Source organism: Pezoporus wallicus, unplaced genomic scaffold (genome assembly GCF_028554395.1).
Source record: "Pezoporus wallicus isolate ANWC-B61680 ecotype Strahan unplaced genomic scaffold, APGP_CSIRO_Pwel_v1 contig_6472, whole genome shotgun sequence".
Taxonomy (NCBI): Eukaryota; Metazoa; Chordata; class Aves; order Psittaciformes; family Psittacidae; genus Pezoporus; species Pezoporus wallicus.
Genome location: NW_026641049.1, coordinates 448,379 through 467,058, shown reverse-complemented (window position 1 = coordinate 467,058; position 18,680 = coordinate 448,379). Strand labels below are relative to the sequence as shown.

General features: G+C 37.5%; 1 protein-coding gene across 1 annotated transcript in view; it reads left to right on the top strand.

The window, feature by feature from the left end:
- Positions 1-6,063: 6,063 nt before the first annotated feature.
- TFPI (tissue factor pathway inhibitor) overlaps positions 6,064-18,680 on the top strand; it is a 52,419-nt gene continuing 39,802 nt past the window's right edge. The window contains exon 1 of the mRNA XM_057421922.1: positions 6,064-6,335. The gene's annotated coding sequence lies outside the window, so the exon portion shown is untranslated. The remainder of the gene's footprint in view (positions 6,336-18,680) is intronic.

Here is an 18,680-nt window from a genome sequence, read left to right as displayed (position 1 = left end):
GGGTACCATGCTTTTATGTAAGTCCCTTACTCTGTTTCAGTTGAAGTCAGCATGAATCTGAACCTCATATAGATCCTGGCTCTAAAACTGAGTGGCATCTAGTACTGACCTGACCCCATAATCTCCTCAGCTATCCAAAAGGTTTTTTGATTGGAACTGAGTCTTGAAATCACCACATTATTCAAAATGTTACATATTATGCTCTGTACTCTGATTACAGTAACCATACTACAGAAGTAGCTTGTCTCTGGAGTTTTCAAAAAGATAGTAATAGCAACTAATTATTTAGGATTTCAACTTCTAAGTATGCTCCAAGTTTCCCATTTGCTTACTGTTAAGAATTTGATAAATGAAGAAATAAGTATATAAGAAATGAGTTTATCACAGCTCTTTGTTTGACAATGAGGCAATAGTTTGATAGTGACACCAGGAAAAGACCAAAAATTTAAGCCCTAGTCACAATTGCATTACTTTTCTGTGCTTCTTTTAAGCAGTTTTCAAATTACTAAGAACACTGTTTATTTAGTCCCCCTTTGTCTGGTATCTACAAAGTAATGTTATATTCTGCTAGTATGCCAGTACTGGATTTCTATGGGATCGAAGAAGATAAAGAGTGTTCACTTTAAAGAAAAGAATTCTTTTTAAAATAAAAGGAGAGCTATTTTTTAGTCCTGGATTTCATAGATGGATAACTGAAGAATAGAAACTTTCTCCAGGAACAAGCACAGCTGACTATAGAACCAGTGTACTTTTGCTGGGCAAAACAGAAGTTTAATTTCAAGTTGCTCAACATAAGGCAGCTGGGTTTATGAAATCAGAAAGGTAGATTTAGCCTTGCTAAATATTTGACTTTCAAAGCAGAAAAGCACAAGACATCTGTGATAAATCTGGGTGCAAAGCATGATAAATTTGATTCACTCCCCTTTAAAAATGTTCCTACATTTCCATCAGTCTGTAATTCCCTGAGCTCAGGGTGTCTTCAATGACAAACATCTTATTTTCAGACCATTACATTTCTGTGTTGCTCCTTATAGTCCTAAGATTTCGTGATTATGACCTTCAATAGAGAGGAAAGTGGAAATTCAGTAGTCAGTGCCTCAAACTGTCAAAAGGGGGAGAATGAGCAAGCAGCTTCATGGTTCTGAGTTACAGGCTGGGCTTAAACCACAACACTGCCTTAGTAACATGCCTTACTCTAAGGTTCTACCAGCTTTGAAGTGAGGACAGAAATAAAGCCTGTGTTTTTAGAGTTTCCTCATTGTACTACCTAAAAATTCTGCAATCAGCAACAATAGTCACGCTCTCTGTACAATCTCATTTCAGTCTTTAGAGGACATGGGATAGCCATGGTTTTTATGTAAAAACAGCAAAGAGGAACAATATGGGGAAAAGGAGAAGTGTATAGAGACAGGTTTTCAAGGGTCACATGTTAGGTTCTAGTTTTCCTTTCACTGGAGAAGATCCTTCACTTTCACTTCCTTTCATGTATTTTTAGATGGGTTTCAAATATTAAATTCTATAAACACTACAATAAAAATAACAGATATAACAGATATAAAACAGCAATACAGCCATTTTGCAAAAGTCTTACTTTATCATCAAACTAAAGGCAAAACACAGCACTGTGCCAGGTAATAGGAAGAAAATTATCCCAGTCAAAACCAGGAAAGGAAGTTAGATTCCTCTTTTAAAACCTGGTTGAGGTTCTAAAAGAACATGCAGATGTCCTCAGCTGGAAAAGAAGGCATACACTTCAGTGGCCTCAAAAAGATCAGCTAATTTTAAGATAATGTAACACTTACTTAACTACAAAACTGACTACTTATAGTGCAAACGTGGAGTCTGCGGTAGGTAGGTGACTGTCCCCTCCTGTAAATGTTCACTGTGTTGTGCCATTGTATATGGGAAACAGCAACTTTCAGTGCTTTTGGAAATTCTGCAAGAGCAACAGCGTTGCGCTGTGTAAGATGATTAGTGTCTGTGTGAAGAAAAAGGTCCTTGGGAGCTTTTGCCCTGTATGGTGACAATGTCTGCTACATACTAGCTCTGACTTTAAACTCACTGCGGCAAGCAGACTATGATGGTGGGTATTTTTCCTGTAAGCTTGCTATCTGGTTCCTTATGGGGATTCAGAAATATCCATGCTCTTTCATCTAATTCAAGCACTAAGCAGAAGCATTAAGTTATGACTTTGTTGAAGGCAAGAGACAGGAAGCTCTTGCCTCTATGAAAATTCTTACAGAACTAAGCAGTGGAAAAACGAAGCAACATCAGTAGGGGGCAACAAAACATAGCAAACGCCTATGTTGTTGACCAAGCAATGTCACACCCTCATTAAGGGAGGCATTTGTGTTATAACCTGAAGAACTGCTTGTCTGAACAAATGCTTTTGTGTTTTTCCAGCTGTGTTACATGGTAAATCCTGTTTCATGAATGATAAAAATCAAAACCCAGAGTATTATATATAGACACACAAAACTTTTCATGTAGATTTGTGCTGCTCTCTCTCTCTTCTAGTACAGTAAAACAATAACAAGATTGGACACTTCTGAATCATTTTCATTTCTAAATGCCGTGCATTTAGCACTATGGTTAATATAGAATATTCTGCTAAAGGCCATCCACTTTTTACAAATAAAGGTGCACTGTATAGGAGAGCTGGAATTTGAAGTTCACTGTCTTTCCTTCCATCCCTTTCAGTCTTGGCATGATTTTAAGATGACAGACATTCCAGAAGACAAGAAAAATGGAGCTGTAAGGAATTTTTTCTCCTTTTTTGACAGAAGTGCAATATTAACTGTGCTCATGTCAAATTTCTTTATGAAAGTTCTTGATTATATGAATGATCTGGAATGTATTCAGTAGCACTGGTCTTGTGTACTGTTCTTCAGACCTTCCTGTTGAGCCATTTCTGAACCTCTCCAATCTGTGATGTTCTGGAGGTGTAATCTCTGAGTAAAGCTATTCTGGTTACAGAAGAAGAATCATATAAATGCTTTCTGGACTTTCCCTTGACTCTCAAACCCAAGTCCTTTCAAAATAGCCCAGCAAAAAGCAGCGTGTAAAGGGGGCTGGAATAGTAGGCTTGTACTGCCACTGCTGCATGCCAGTATAATCAGTGAATAATAAGCAGAATTTGGTAGATAACCTGCTGATGTATATACTGTTGTCGTGGTTTAAGCCCAGCTGGTAATTCAGAACCACGCAGCCCCTCACTCACTCCCCCTTCTTCTTCCCCACTTCTGGAGGGTTGGGGAGGAGAATCAAAAGAATGTAATTCCCACAGGTTGAGATAAGAACAGTCCAGTAATTAAGGTATAACACAAATCACTACTGCTACCACCAATAATAATAATTATAAGGGAATTAACAAGGGGAGAGAATACAGTTACTTACCACCTGCAGATCAATACCCAGCCCAACCAGAGCAGCAATCTGGCCTTCCAGGCAATTCCCCCCCTAGATTACATACTGGGCATGACATGCTGTGGTATGGCTAGCTTTGGGTCAGGTGTCCTGTCTCTGCTTCCTCCCAGCTTCCCGTGCCACTCCTCACTGGTAGAACATGAGACTGAAAAGTCTTTGATCAGAGTAAACGTTACTCAGCAACAACTAAAACATTGGTGTGTTACCAGCATTGTCCTCAGACTAAAGTTGAAAACACAGCCCTGCATCATCTACTAAGGAGAAAAATGACTGCTATAGACAGAACCAAGGACAACTAGAAATAATCTTTTCTCACAGTGATTAAATAATGCGTACGGTTCCTACTATTGCATAATTAGCCAGAGTTTGACTGTGAGACTTGACCTCAGAAGGCATGTGAAATGATGATCTTCTGAATTACCATCTTTTTATTGGCAACTCGTTCTTGTAGCATATGCTATAAATAAACATGAAGAGAGAACATAATGTCACATACTCAAAGGTTAGAAATTCCTAAGTAAGGACTTTTGGGTTCTTCAGAACAGAAAAAAGGTTAATAAAAATAACCCCAGTTAGGGGTAGTCTGGTGATGTCCTAAGAAGCTAGGTTGGTGAGTTTTGTGATTTCAAGTTTTACATTTTGAGAGGATTCTAGACTTCCATAGGATTTTGGAGAAGTGCTTATCAATTACTAGTTTTAGTGCTAAAATTTCAACTTGCTTATCACAAAAGCCCCCTCTTATAAGGATCCAAAAATGTTTTTTAAAATTGTAGGGACTTTTTTCACTGTGGACCTTTAACTGTTGAAAACTGTCTTAAGCTATCAGCAGGTTTCAAAGCAAGCCTGAGATTAATGTGATTGTTTAGGCCAGGTCACAGCTGAATGGAATTCTTTGATCTCACTAAAGGTTCAAATAAGTGGTTTTTCCATCTTAAAACTCTGATTCCAGTTTCAACTGCAGCCTTTTGTGTTATAGCTATAATGCAAAGGAGTGCAGAGGCCTTCCTAGAAACTAAATTAGGATGACTGCATGTGGGAACTGGAGAGGCATTAACAGAATAGAAAGCAAAAATATTCACCTTAAAATGAAATACTGTTTCCTTTGAAATTTTCTTTTGGATATGTGTCCCTTTTGCACATGGAGGTCTTTTTACTCTTATCCTGTTTTATTATTTACCAAAGATTTCTTAGCTTTTAATCAAAATAAGGTATTGCATTCTCCTACATCTTCCCTACAGTAGTTTTGACCAGGTCAGGTCCCTAGACTTGGAATATATTTGCATGGACTGGTAAATTCAGACCATTCAGTATCTGGTATGACTAAAAAGAAAGCAGTTTATCTGTAAATTACTTTAAGTTTGAAACTATCTCTGTTCATCCACATAATAATTCTAATAACATTATTCTAATAAAAGCAAAATGAAGTATCTAAATGAAGAAGTATCTAAAACAAATCTAGTTGGTTTTGTTTCTATTGTAAATGTACAGACTAAGATTTCTTTAAATTATCATGTCATTTTAGTACATCTGTTTTGGGCTCTCTTACTTGTGACCCTCAAGGAGACATATGGATAGCACCGATACATACTAATTTGTAACACATGGACACCCAAAATACGTTTTTCAGAGTGTTGATGTCGCACAGATTTCAGACCAGCCATTTCATTTTAACTGACTTCTCCTGGGCTGGGTTGCTCCTTGGTTTATCTGAGCAGGGAGTTAGTGGTAAGTATGGTAGAAGTCCACCTCCAGCATTTTAAACTGCCCCTTTGTGAGTGCTTCTAGTCCATTTCAGGAGGGTTAATCCATTTGAATACTGACCTGGTTAACAGAGGGCAGACTCAGCTGACTACTGGCTTTGCCCTGAACATTATTACATGCATTCTTACAGTCAAGAATAGCAGACAGGAGATTTAAGAAGCTGCCAGGAGCACTTCCGTTTGTTTCAGAGATTGTTAACCTGTTAACTGACTGTGAGAAACTTCCAGTCTATTTCAGGATGGTGGTGGACAGATGATTATAGATCTCTAATGAAAGTAATTTAACACACCTTTTTGTCTTTGATCAGAAATAACTGCAATTAAGTTAGAGCTACTAATTGTGTAAGTTACTGTTCTTCAGCTGTTACTTCTGTCTCTGTTGGTTTTAATTTACTGGGAAATTTTCATCGTTAGTTTCCAGGACTAAGATTCTGGTCACGTGTCTCTACATTCACAAGTTACAAGGTCTCTCAGTCTTACTGCTGGAGTCTCTTCCCTGTCTTCAGCCATGGTACTTCAATGATGATTAACTTTAGTTTTAGCACATACTAGCATGATTCATAAGTAGATGGTATATTCTAGCTGAAGGCAGAATAGCTTTTGTAGTTCAGCTCCAGACACTGTGATGAATGAAGCCCAGATCTAGACTGAGTAGCGTGGCTTTATTTAAAAACAGACAAAACCCAAACCCAAAAGTAAGCCACAACCTATTTCTCTTAAATAGGCAATGAGTATGGCATCCTCATGAGCCATATCAAAGCATGAAAGGTATAATGAATAACATATCTTATGCTTTTAAAGGACGAGACTGTTTCTCATTCTTTAAAAGTGCTTTTCATTTTAACTAGCACTGTTTAGAAAACAGCTGCTCTAAACCACAGCGCAGATAAGAAAACTTTAAACAGGAAGAGTCCTTGCTGCTGCTGCAGATCCCTGACTTCTACCCAGAGTGAACCCGTGTGCTACACAAAAAGCAAGAACAACAGCTAGCTGATTAATCCTCCAGCAAGAGCCTGCTCTAGGAAGATCAGGTTGCAATCCTTCCTTTGCAGCTTTGCATCACACCCTTTCAATGTGAATTAGCAGGGGAGGATTTTATTCAGCATTGATTCAGGAATTCTTTCTTCAAGAACTGTTGCTAGGCGTTTGGTGAGTACTTTGTACAGACTTTGTTTTATGTGAGAGTTTTTTTTCCTTTAGCTAGCACAATGATGTACATATGTGTACACAATGGTATGTTTTCTTTAGAATGTGGTAGATGGAGGAATTAGATGTTTAGATTCATAGTCCAGCAATGAATGCTGCAAAAAGGGAGCATTTCTCTGTAAATTTGAAACTGTAGAACAATTAGTATACTTTCATGGTTACTAATAAAACTAACCTTTTGTTGTCAGAATGTCAGACTAAGGTATTTTGAGCTCCAAGACAATTGTTTGTAAGTAAGCCATCCTAAAGATAAATATGTTAAACTTGATCAATAGCTGGAGTTTGGAAAAAAGCTTTTGATTTATATAGCAATTTCTCCTCTACAGTAGCTCAAATGGAGCCTTGATTCAGGCAGAGTGGTCTGCCATGCTATTTTAAATCCTTCTAAGGCATTTGATAAGTAACATTTGAAGCAGTTAATATTTTGAGAAGTACAAGAACATTTTAGGATAATAAAATTAAGCTGATTTTACTATACACCAATTTCACTCACAATGTATATTGAAACTCTCAAGAAACTATAAACAATGAGGAGGGTAGTGAATGAGGCTTACAGTGGTGCCACTTTAACAAACAAACACCCCATCACCACTGCCCCAAAACCCCAGAATATTATTGGTGATTTGTTTTCATATTTTACTTGGAAGAATTGACATAAACATCATTTTTAGTAGCTGTGTAATTAAAAACAGTGATTCTAGCTTGTATTAAAAAAAAAAAAGTTTGCTAAAATTTAAATAACTATTTGTAGAATATCTAAATGCAATTTAAATGAGGAAAAGACATGTAATGATGGGAAGAGTGGAGTAGGGAGTACAATAATAATTTGGATGGAGAGCAGTATGTGAAAGGGGTATGTGACTCAGTGCCCTAGAAATTAGTCATCAAAGTACTTCATGGAAAATATGTAAAGATATAAACCTTACTTCCTGAACGTCTTATGGCCAGATGCAAAGACAGGAAGTCCTCCAGCTGTCAGTATAGATATGAACAGCAAAGTCAGGCTGTAGGAATTGCTAGGCGCATACTCAGGGAAAAATCGGAAACCTTTTCTGTTCTTTATCTTCTGCTTGTTATTTAAGTCTACTAGGAGAGAGCTTGTGATTGTTAAGGCAGCAAGTATCATTTACAGTATCCACTGTAAATGGATGTGTTTAAGCTGAATTTGAGAATTTTAAACATGTTGACTTAGTCTGAAATGCACACAGAGCAATGTGAGGAAGTAAAAATGATTAAAACACATTCTGCTCTAGCCTTTTCTCCTGTCAAGTGTGTCCCATGTGAAAGGGTTCATTAAAAAGTAGTCATGTGGGCAACTGCTCTGATAAATCCATTTCTTTGAAATTTTCCTAACTTTTATGCTGGAACACAATGCTCTAAGTGTGTTTTAAATTGACTTTCAGTAATCTTTATCTTTATCCTTACACTGTGCATTGCGTAGTTTGTAATCTGGAGATTTAATGTATTTCAGCTGTCCAGAGTAGTTTTATGACCTTTAAAGTTCATTTAGCCTTTTTGTGCAGTGCCTACATTTACTAATACTGCTAATGAAACTCAGTTGTTACTCATGCAGATAATATTCTAAATGGAGAATAATTGTAAGTTAAAGTTTTATGACCTTCTTGACTCAGGATATATAGAACAACTAATGGCATTGAATTTATCCATAATTGCATTAGAGAGTTAATTTTGAAAGTTTAATGTTAAAATGTTGGTATCTAATTTAGGGTTTCATGTCAGACCTACAGGGCAGTGAGGGAGAGTGTACAAAAAGGAGGCAGATACTCTGTCAGAAATAAATTTTAAGAGATTGGGGGGGGGGGGAAGTGCTCAAAGATAGAATGTCTAGGAAATAAAACAAAGTTGTAAAAGAACAAACTTCCTAACAGGCTTTCAGAGAACATGTCCAGAGCCTTTAGTGAGTTTAAAATCTCACCTCTGTGTACACCAGACCCACAGTTACAGAAGGAGAGTTACTGGATTCCAGCTGTTGTTTCAAGGACTGTTTACACGTTTTTCCAAAAACCCTTCTAAGTGTATAAACAGGAGCAGATACTAGCATTCGGGTTGTTCTCAAGTAGAGGGGCACTGATATCCTTTACGCTATTCTTCTGACTGTGGATTTTGAGTTACTTTTAGGGCAGAGAACACAGATTTCTTCCACAGATATATCAGTGGGATTAGGAAAATTTCTGGAAACATGGATATTAAATCTCTTAGAAAAAAGACATCAATACCATCTCCACGTTCTGGGAATCTGCTTTAACATCTGCATTTACTTTTAAAAGGTGATTCTGGCACCTGCAGAATCTCTTCTGCATTTTAAAATAAACTCATAGCTGCTTGAAGTGCTTTGTAACCATTATGGTCTTGTGCATTCAGTAAACTGTGGGAATGTCTGACAGAGTCAGAGCGTGTGTACAGGAACAAGAAAATATATATCAAAACCCAAAAATACAACATCAATAGATCTTAGGAGCCTCAAGAATTATATGACCCTATATCTCACAATTTTTGAGCTGTTTAAAATATGTCTAACTCCAGTACTTATTATTTGGCCTACATTCTGGACAGTCATATTTTCTCTCTAACAACTAGAAGATGATGGAGTCTTCACATTGAGAGCTGGGAGGACTGTCTTAAAAAACAGGGACAAATTACCTACTTGTGTGTGTTTCTCTTATGAAACTGGTTTTTACAATAGGGACAGAGTGCCCCTGAGGACAGAATGAAACAAAGCCATATGGGAAATTGTATGGTTCCTTTCCTCTCATAGTTATTTCACAGCAAAATAGGCTTATTTTTAGTCCTTTCAATTTTCTCTCACAACTCCTTTGTTCAGTTTCCTTAATCATTTCCTGTTGCTGTAAATACAGCTGTTCATTTTCCTGCTTTAGTATTAGTGCTATCTTCCATGATGTGTGCCATTCATAACTAAGTATACCTCTGAAGTTAACTGGTTAATTTGATTTACTGTTAACTGACAAAATAAAACTAAGCAGCTGAACATGTTAATTCAGGATATGATCTGGGCACAAGAAGGTTCAGCCTTCTTCCAGAAACTAGATCATTCCTTAAGGACTGATTTTAAAACAATCACATTGAAAATAGCAATTGCAGCAAGTATATTAGAAATTCTGTGAAGGAAATATTTAGCTGGTACAGTTTTTATGCTTCACAGAAATGTCTGCAGAAGTGTATTATGAAATGCAGAAGCTTTTTCTGTAAACATTTTCCAGTTTGACTGAAAAGCAATCTTTTTTTCTGTATTTGTACAGTCTCTAACATAATGAGGTTCTGGATAATGTTTTATGCTTTCATCAGTCGGACAAAAGGTAGCATAGAAAGATGAGGCTGAAGTTTTCTATGCTCTAAGACTCATTTGGTGAAGGCTTTAGGTCCGCAAAATCATAGAACTATACAACCATAGAACAGTTTGGGTTGGAAGGGACCTTCAAAGGTCATCTAGGCCAATCCCCCTGAAATCAACAGGGTCATCTCCAACTTTAAGCTGTCACTGCCACTAGAATAAGCAGTGGGAGATAAAGGGTATATGACCCTTTCTTTTCTATGCCAGCATTATTTTATGTTGGTTTTAAGTAATTGCAGGGCGATAATCTGATGCAGTCTGAATCTGGGGGCAATCCCACTGATTACTGGTAATTACAACATTTCTAACCTGTGTTATAGTCTAAAGATCATACATGCACTGCAGTAAAAATGTCTGTGGTGTCTCCAACTAGGAAAATAGACAGGGTGCTTCTGGAGTTGTTTGTCAAAGCCAGGAAACTTACATTTTGACGTTCAGTATACGTGCAAAATGTGAGCTATGTGATGATGAGTTTACAAAAGGTTAATAGGTATGGTCAAAATCAGTCACAAGAGGCATCAGTGTGGCAGGTAGTTTCCCTCTGTGTCTGCCTGTTCTATTTTCAGTAACTGATAGCTCCACTTTAGTGAAATCGAGTAGTCTGTACAATGTGAAATTACACACAGCTGGCTTGATAACAAATGTACAGCACTGAAATGACCATTAGAGAAGGTTGTGGTAAACTAATTGGCCCCTAAATACATGACTATTTGTCAGTAAGCACAGCTGAGATTAAGAGCATACACTATACCTTTCCAGTCCAAACTGGTAGAAAAAAAGACAGGCTGGAAGTTTTATAATGCTAAAGTTGGGACTCCTATGCTGTGTTCCTAAACCCGTAACTAATATTGCTGCTTGGTTGGTTTTATAGTGGCTTTTGTGCTCTGAAAGTAGCTGTTATTAGGATGGTCAAGGTATTCCTGTTTGAAAATATGTTTATATGGCCTATATTTTTGCTACAAACAGGTAGTTTCTGTCCAAGTAGTACAGTTTTGAATGTGGTGGGTTTGGTGTTTTGTTTTTTAAGATTTATGAAATTATGTAAACTAGTTATTTGGTTTAGTCTACATTTAAAAATATGTTTGCGGGAGCAAACAACTATATCCTTTCCCTGTTGAAAGCTATGTCACAGTGAAAATGGGCTGTATACATGGAGTAGAGGTTTACCTCAATGGGATATGGCATGCTAGACTAATGGATTTGCCACATCTAAATAAATAACTGGCTTCTTTCTTCCCATTTGAATCAGTCTTCTCTGAGGTAGAAACTGAAGTTTAAATCATGCTCTCAATAGGTCTTTTATGACAAGCTGATAATGTTGGATCATGTAGCATGTGTTTTATTTGGGGATTTTTTCCTTATCGGTAGTAGAAGTAGCCACAAAACCATTAGTCATTCTTGTTGCGGTTTAAGCCCAGCCTGTATGAAGCCAGGGCAGTTCTCCATCAAGGTATCACTAGTAGTTATATGATTTGATGTAGGTAAATACAGTATTCCAATAAAAAGTGCATCAATTTTTAAGAATCGCTCTTCATTTCAGAGTTTGTAATTCACATGAACTGCTGCATCAGGTGCTCTGCACTGCATGATCAAGTTGTTAAGAAAATTACTTGCAGGCTACTATTGCCAAGGTATACTCTCACCATCTCTCTGCCTCCCAGAATATATCCATTTCCCAGTTGCCAGGTGATGGATATCATGACTGTGAGGCCCAGACTGAGCCAGGTAAGAAGGGGAACTCGGTGGAGGAGGAAATTAGGGTCTGAAGCTGTGTCACAAGAGAAGATGATTGAAGACAGGATGGCAAAAGTACCCCTTGTCAGGTGTTAGCTGACTAGGAGAAAAAATTAAATAGGTCCAGGAGCTAAGCTGGGAAACGGAAAACAGTTTTAAAGCACAAGTGAAGGGAGTTGGCAGGGAAAGTAAAAAGTCAAGAGAGGTCTACAACGACCTTCTTGTGGTGGGCTTTGTAATGTTGGTAGGGTTTTTTGGTTTGATTTCAAAACATAACAAAGTTTTCACTTATTAGTTGTGGTTTCAAAGCAGAATTTACAACCTTAATAAATAAAGAAACAAAATGGGAGTTTAAATCTGAAACTGACACCGGGTCATACAATATTTCAGCATAAAAGCTAACAAAGACCTTTGTTTTTCTAAATTTTCACTTCCCAATTTTCATTTCCCAGTTTTCACTTGGGAATTTAAGACATTGGAATAGTGCAGCAGCAAATCAACATTTATGCTAAATGATGATACATAGGTTACCAACAAAAATTCTTTCATAACAAGGTGGAATTTTGAAGTTCTGATGAAGGAATCTGATGGAGTCTCTAGCCTCAGGACTGATACAGACTATTAGGGCTTCTTCTGTAGGGCACAGGAGGGAGATAAGTTGGGGCAGGGAGAGAGATTTCAAAATCTTGTGCTTTCAATCAATCAATAATGTTTGCATGCTGTTGATCCACAGTAGGCTGCCTCCCTTTTTATTAAGTTGCTGTGACACTGCTAGGCTTTGCCCTGGCAGAAGTCAGTTTGAATGACAGAGCATCACTGACACTGAGACTTCTAAAGCTAGGGCATGTAACATCATTCTTTGTTCAGTTTACGTCAGAGCAGAGGTGATAGAATTGATGCTTATTTCATTCTTCATACTTACACCAGAGTAAGTGAGAAAACATGATTCTCTTCAGACAGCTGCAGAATAGCCCATGTAATCAGATACTTTCTAAGGGAGCTCACTGACTCTGCCAGCTGGGAGACAATGCTGCAGGTATGCCTAACTAAATCACTGTTATAGTAGTTAGATATCAGAGAGCAAATATGTTGCCTCTGAAGTATAGTGAACTGGAGAGGGTCTGATTTTGTATCAGAAGTGCTGTTATCTTGTTTAATTAGGTCTTTTTAATTTTAATCTGTGCTCAATTAAGCCTTTGAATATGCACATTCTTTCTTCTGCTGTTCATTCCTCTGTTTAGTTATATCCTTTGCCTGACCCTCCTCCCCCTCTTTGTTTTTGTGAGTGCATTTCCATTTCCTGGGCTGTCAGTGTGAATAAGTCACTTTTATGGTCAATGCAATGTCACTTTATGCTGTTTTCTAAAGTTATCTGGTTTTGGCTACTACCGGAAATACTCACTTTTCTTTTGCCTTTTCCAGTTAGCTAGTTAGAGATAAAAAACATGTTGAAGAAATGTTTGCTTCTAAACATTCTGGTAACTTTAGAAATCAGCATTAAAGAGACTGCTAAGTAATATATATATATATATATATATATATATATAAAATGCATATATACATGCATAAAAGATCTGGCTCCAGAGGTTACAGACTGCAAGGAGAACACACTGAGTTTTATACACATCTGTCTTTAGAAAAAAAAAACAACAAAAATCAAAAAAAAAACCAACCCAAACCACTATTTTGAGAGCTTTCTTGTATTTCTACGTTTAAGTGGCAGGATAAAACAGGCCCATTTATAAGGCCAGGTAATAAGGTTCTCTTCCTGGGAGCTTCCATGCTTGTGCTCTGCCTTATGTACCTATATCACAGCTTGAGGGAAGTTAATGGCATTCACAAATTAAAGCATCTAATTAAACTAGTAAATGGTGCAATTATTACCCACTGACCTTTGATCTCCTTTGTGAAGTAACTTAGATGTTGTCTGTTATAGATATAAAAATGTCTTATTGAAAAGGTAGATAGTTTGGGAGCAGTAGAGTGCCAGCTCCTAAGGAAATGTCTTAGGAATTTATTAAATTTGCGTTAATGACATTTGATCTGGAGAAAAGACAGTATTAATGCTGGACTGATTTCTGGTTGTCCTAAATTAGAACCCTTCTGGAGTAAGAGACTACATTTAATCCCAGAGATTTTCAGAATTTGGCCTAAATAATCAGACCATTTAATGTGAATTATTTAAACTCAAAACATTTCCTATCTTTCCCATGACAGGCAGTCTTTCACAAACGTGTGCATTTTATATTTTACTGAGCCAGATGTAATAGATGAAGTATTTTGAACTGTGCTTTACGTCTAAATAAAATAACCAGAAAGTATTAAAAAAGGAAATAAAATCAGTATCTTGACAAGCTTGCAGCCTTAATGTGCTGTTACTGGGCAGCTGAACATTAAATAAGGAAACTTGTACTTTCTGGAGGGTTTTTTAATTGAAAAAGTAGGGCCAAGTTCACTTTGATCTCGGATTTCACTCTTCCCTGAGGAAATACAAGACATAATTAAACTACAGATGGATTTAAGCATTTCAATGCTAAAACCTTCACCCCCTTTATTCCACCTCCACTGATACTTGACACAATGTTCTGGGAATATGTGACCTTGGGGAAAGATGAAGGAGATTGTGTTTGGACAGTAAACTTTGCACTAAGACAGATATATGGTTATAAAGTCTAAATTTTTCCCCTTTGGAAATTTCCCAAGCATCAAGAATGTGTACATTTGACAATGTACCCTTTAAAGGAAATAGTAGGAGTTGAGTGGAAGAATAGAAATATTGTATCCTGGCAAGATTTTTGTTCTTTGCACAAATACACTAATTTATCCTCCTAATCATACAGTGATAATTAGGTATGATAGTTCACAATATATAAAATTCTGTTTTCAAATGAAAAAGAGAATCTTATTAAAGATTTCAGTTTCTGGCTGATTATTTCCTTTACTTTTCTTCTATTGGGAGCAAGCTTTAGGGAATACTGGATGACTGAGTAAAAATGGATTACTAAATTTTGCAGTCTAAATCTATACTTTGCAGATTCCTGGAAAGAACAAAGGTCTTAACTTGAGTGATCCAAAAGCAAATTCAAACTGAATTTTGCTGAACTAGGGAGAGTTTTTGTTGTCATGTTTGGAATAATTCAAACATAGAAAATGAGTGGCAAACATGGAATTAATCCATGGACAGCTGAGGTTGCAGATAATTTGCAAGTTCCTTTATAGAGGGTCACAACTATGCCAATGAGTACAAATTAAACTTCTAAAGAAAACCATGTGCTTAGAAAATTACCCTTTCCCATGTAATTTCAAAAACTAAAATTGAAAGTGTATTTTGCGCTCAGAGCAACCAGGCAAAATTAGATTCCATTCTACATGTCTATCCAGAATAGAACAATTAGAATAGAATGATTTAAGTTTATTCTATAGTATCACAGTATGCTAGAGATTGGAAGGGACCTCGAAAGATCATCTAGTCCAATCCCCCTGCCGGAGCAGGAACACCTAGATAATGTTACACAGGAATGTGTCCAGGCGGGTTTTGAATGTCTCCAGGGAAGGAGACTCCACAACCTCCCTGGGCAGCCTGTTCCAGGGTTCCGTCACCCTCACTGAGAAGAAGTTTCTTCTCAAGTTTAAGTGGAACCTCTTGTGTTCCAGTTTGTACCCATTACCCCTTGTCCTATCATTGTTTGCCACTGAGTAGAGCCTGGCTCCATCCTCGTGACACTCCCCCTTTATATATTTATAGACACTTATAAGGTCACCCCTCAGTCTCCTCTTCTCCAAACTATAGAGACCCAGCTCCCTCAGTCTTTCCTCATAATGGAGATGCTCCACTCCCTTAATCATCTTTGTTGCCCTGCGCTGGACTCTCTCCAGCAGGTCCCTGTCCTTCTTGAACTGAGGGGCCCAGAACTGGACACAATATTCCAGATGCAGTCTCACCAGGGCAGAGTAGAGGGGAAGGAGGATCTCTCTCGACCTACTAATCACCCCCCTTCTAATACACCCCAGGATGACATTGGCCTTCTTGGCCACAAGGGCACAGTGTTGGCTCATGGTCATCCTGTCGTCCACTAGGATCCCCAGGTCCCTCTCCCCTACACTGCTCTCTAACAGGTCGTTCCCCAACCTATACTGGAACCTGGGGTTGTTCCTGCCCAGATGCAGGACTCTACACTTTCCCTTGTTATATTTCATCAAGTTATTCCCTGCCCAACTCTTCAGCCTGTCCAGGTCTCGCTGGATGGCAGCGCAGCCTTCTGGCGTGTCAGCCACTCCTCCCAGCTTAGTGTCATCAGCAAACTTGCTGATAGTACACTCAATTCCCTCACCTAAATCGTTGATGAATATATTAAATAATACTGGTCCCAGTACTGACCCTTGAGGCACTCTACTAGTTACAGGCCTCCAACTAGACTCAGCCCCATAGACTACAACTCTCTGGCTTCTCTCCTTCAGCCAGTTCACAGTCCACCTCACTACCTGATCATCCAGACCACATTTCCTCAATTTAGCTGTGAGGATGCTGTGGGAGACTGTGTCAAATGCTTTGCTGAAGTCAAAGTAGACCACATCCACCGCTCTGCCATCATCCATCCACCGTAGAATTCCAGTTCAATAAATAGAATAGAATAAAATAGAAGAAGAGAATATAATTCTTTAATTCTATTCTATAATTCTAACTATTCTATGATTCTAAAATGTGAAGGTTATCACTATCTAAGTATCAAGTCTGAAAAGCTGATGGTATTTCTGCTTTTATTCAGCCTAGATGATGTCAACTGTCATAACCTTTATTTACATTATACTGTTAAATACTTGTGCAGTTGTTTGAAAGCTTTTACTTAATATTTCTGCCCATACAATTTTTCTTAGTTGTGGATTTATTTTGATTATAGTTGGTGTCAAACATACATCATGACTCGGATGTCTCTCAAATCCTACAGGCAATCTTACACAACTTCGTGTTGCCTTGTGCAGTTATTTTCTTCCTTTTTTAAAGCATGATTAGACGTTTTATCAGGTTTGAATAAAAAGATTGCTGTAACTATTTCTCTAACTTTTGGATAAAAAAATAAAATTTTTCCAAGGCCACAAAGCTCTTCATGAAAGAAAATCTTTCTGGTATTAGGCCAAATGCATCGTAAGAGGTAGTCTGTTTCTGGAAACCATAGAATGAACTACAGAATCATAGAATAGTTAGGGTTGGAAAGGACCTTAAGATCACCTAGTTCCAACCCCCCTGCCACTGGCAGGGACACCTCGCACTAAACCATGTCACCCAAGGCTCTGTCCAACCCAGCCTTGAACACCACCAGGGATGGAGCATTCACAACAAGCACTTCAAGGTCCCTCTGGATGGCACTCCTTTCCTCCAGCATGTCAACTGAACCGCACAGCTTGGTGACATCAGCAGACTTGCTGAGGGTGCACTGAATCCCAGTGTTCATATCGCTGACGAATGTTGAACAAGACTGGTCCCAACACTGATCTCTGAGGGACACCACTCGTTACTGTGTTCCGACTGGACATTGAGCTATTGACCACAACTCTTTGCATGCAGGCATTCAGGCAGTTCTATGAAAGCTAAGAAGAAACAGTGTTAACTCTATGCACTTTGTATGTAGTCAATGGAATTCCATTTAAAGATGTTTTCTTGGTTTATTTGGGGTTTGTGTTACAGTCTTACATGGTACTATTTTGATATGTAAAAAAAATATTGCTTATCATGTATGTGATTTATTTCTAGTGTCTGAAGTCTAAGGCACTATTTTTGCCAGATAGTGTCTCCAGGTAGTGTCTAAAGATATGCTTTGGTGGATATTTTGGCATTAAACTTCATCCACTTTTACAGAGCCTGATCAAATTCAGGGCAAAGTTCCTGAAGCTGGCCATTGCCTTTGGTCTATAATAGCCACTTTGCTTTCAATTTAAGTTATAGTATGTACTGTACCCAGAAAAAGATGGAGAGGGAATATGTGTTCTTTGACTGGAAAATACAGAAGTACTCAGTGGATAGCAATAATATATATACATATATATAAACACATATATATATTATGCTATATTTATTTTATATATATGTATAAAAAAATAAAATTTCAGAAATACTCTTCCTTTCCTTTATGTTGTAATATTTAGAAAAGTCGGGGTGAAATAACACTGGGACAACAGCTGGGAGGAGGATGGCATTAGAAAATGGAAATATTATCACATGTAAACAAGATACTTCCAAACAGGGGGAAAAAAAGGAAAGGCAAATGAGAGCAGATGGGGTACACAAGTAAATGTAGACAGTAGTATTAATGAATATACTTAAGTCTGGCATGTTAGAGTGAAATAACAAATCCATAGCCCAGTGCTGTGTTTTTTGCCCATTATAGCAATGCTGCAGGGATATCCTGCAGTCAGCTAAGTAGCCCACAGTTAATTCCTCCAGTAAAGAGATTGGGTGTAGATTATTTATGGATTATTCAGTCTGAATGGAGCAAATGGATCAATAGAAATTTGTTGCGGCGGAAAGGGGAAAAATAATACCTTATTAAGTTTTAATATGTAAAATAATATAGGAATGAAAACTGGTGTTCTAGTTAGAAACATGAATAAAGACACTGTTTGTGTTTCTTTGAAAAACACCTAGAAATGAACAATTGTAGCTCTTGCACATTTTCTTAGCATAACATCATTTCAGAATTCACAACAAGGTCATTTCTATTCCAAGAGTAGTAATTGCCTCTGTAGTAGAAGCAACAATTTCTGAATTTGTTCACAGAAATAAAATACAGACTTTGAGGAAAGTTTGTTTAAAAATCATGATTAATAGCACAAAATGAGATCTAAATTATTTTGGTAAACTTTATGGGATAAAGGATTTTATTTGTAAATTAAGCTTAAACATTGAGCTTAGAAGGAATGAAAGATAAATGCATTCTTTTGTTTATTTTGGCATGAACGTATTATGATTAAAAAGTTAACACTATAATATTTTCCAGTTCAAATAGAAATTTGAAATTCGCAAAATTCTGTTCCATTACCCCCACACACACACAACGCACACACACACACAAAAGAATGAAGACATCTGTCAATGCTTTTCCACTAAACTACATACTGAAGCCTTCTGAAGTTGAAAAAATCATCCAAATAATTAGTGCTATTTATGGTTTGGTCTGCAATTTAAACAA